At 42.3% G+C, this 1,583-nt stretch overlaps 1 protein-coding gene across 1 annotated transcript in view; it reads right to left on the bottom strand.

Moving 5' to 3' along the window:
- Nucleotides 1–706, bottom strand: part of LOC122262948 (calcium-activated chloride channel regulator 1) — a gene marked incomplete in the record, with an annotated part of 655,339 nt that extends 654,633 nt beyond the window's left edge. Inside the window, 2 exon segments of the mRNA XM_086550102.1 lie at nt 1–9; nt 612–706. The exon segment at nt 1–9 is cut by the window's left edge and continues 516 nt beyond it.
- Between the last annotated feature and the right edge of the window lie 877 nt (nt 707–1,583).

Here is a 1,583-nt window from a genome sequence, read left to right as displayed (position 1 = left end):
TTTTCTATCCTTTAATATATATCAATGATTCGGCGTAGTCGGTGTCACACGGGAGAGATAACGAAACTTGAATTAATAATAACAATACATATCCTGCCACTTGTTATTTGTTATCACTCTCTCTGAGGCCGATAATGATAGCCATCAGTTTGAACACAAAGGGTAGGCCTACTTGCACAGCCTACCCGTCGTACGATTTGAAAATCCTCTTCTCAAATAACTGTGTCACACATTGCGAAATCACTCTTGATGCTCTTTCTCTGTTTCCTTCTCTTTCTTCAAGATCTTTTTATTCTTTTTGACTTTGGAAATGATATTCTTTTTTTTGGGGGGAAAAGAAAAGAAGTAAAAAAAAAAACTCAACCAATTGCAATGGCCGAATGGGTAATATCCGAAATGATCAAAACGGAAAACAAAAAACAAAGCAACATCCACCACAAAACTTCCGTCAAAATCTAAATTTTCCAAAAAGTCCAACAAGAGTCCGGTCCGAGATCACAAGACCATTTCCACAACCCCCCCGACAAAATCCTCTTCGCCCTTAGACCTACGGCGAAAGGGTTATATGTACGTATGGGGTGGGGGTGGGGGGTGAGAGCAAGAGCAGAGACCACCGAAAGAGCGAGAAGCGTGGAAGAGCCGATCGCAGGCGCGTCGCGACGTGCTTCCCCGCGCACTCTGGGAATAGAACTAACTGGGCCCGCGCTCGGACCCGCTGTATATACTAACCGAGGGAAAAGGTTGTGTGTCTCTCTCTCGCTCCCTCGCTGTACCTGGGTTACCTCCTGTAGCCGCAACAGGTCACCTTCTATTCCTCCTCCTCCTCCTCCTCCTCCTCCTCTTCCTCCGCCTCCTACTCTTTTTTTTTTTTTTTTTTTTTTTTTTTGTCTTCCTTCTTACTCCTTATCCTTTGCTTCTAGTTTCCGTCGTTGCCAAACTTTCTGGTCTGTTCTTTTCGTTTTGTTTTCGTGTTTACTCTGTACTTCGTTTTCCTTCTCGTCTTTCTATGTCTATCGTCGTTCGCTCTCTTACTTCGTAATCCTTCCTCTGACCACTTCTTTTTGACCCTTAGCTTTTTTCTCCATCTTCGCTTTATATATAAGTCTAATTTCTTCTTAGTCTTTTCTTCCTTCACCGCCTCCTCCGACTTTTCAATCAACTTTTAGTCTCATTTTTTTTTTCTTTTATCTTCATTTCAGTTCACTCCTTTTCCTTTCTCTCTCTCTCTCTCTCTCTCTCTCTCTCTCTCTCTCTCTCTCTCTCTCTCTCTCTCTCTCTCTCTCTCTCTCTCTCTCTCTCTCTCTCTCTCTCTCTCTCTCTCTCTCTCTCTCTCCCTCCCTCCCTCCCTCTCTCCCTCCCTCCTACCCTCTCTCCCTCCCTCCATAATCACCCACTCTATCTATATTTCTTCATCTATCTATCCATCCATATTCTGCGAAATGATAACAAGGAAAGGTCTGATGTTATTATAATTACAATTACCTCGAGTTTTTCCTATAACATTACTTATATTAATATCATCCATCTTATTAGAAGTAGTGGCAATAGTATCATTATTATCCTCCGATTATCATTAGCATTAG

Source organism: Penaeus japonicus, unplaced genomic scaffold (genome assembly GCF_977035675.1).
Source record: "Penaeus japonicus unplaced genomic scaffold, GWHDUDI00000001_assembly GWHDUDI00000023, whole genome shotgun sequence".
In the NCBI taxonomy this organism is placed as follows: domain Eukaryota; kingdom Metazoa; phylum Arthropoda; class Malacostraca; order Decapoda; family Penaeidae; genus Penaeus; species Penaeus japonicus.
The sequence above is the reverse complement of the archived record's forward strand: the minus strand, read 5'-3'. Positions and strand labels throughout refer to the sequence as shown.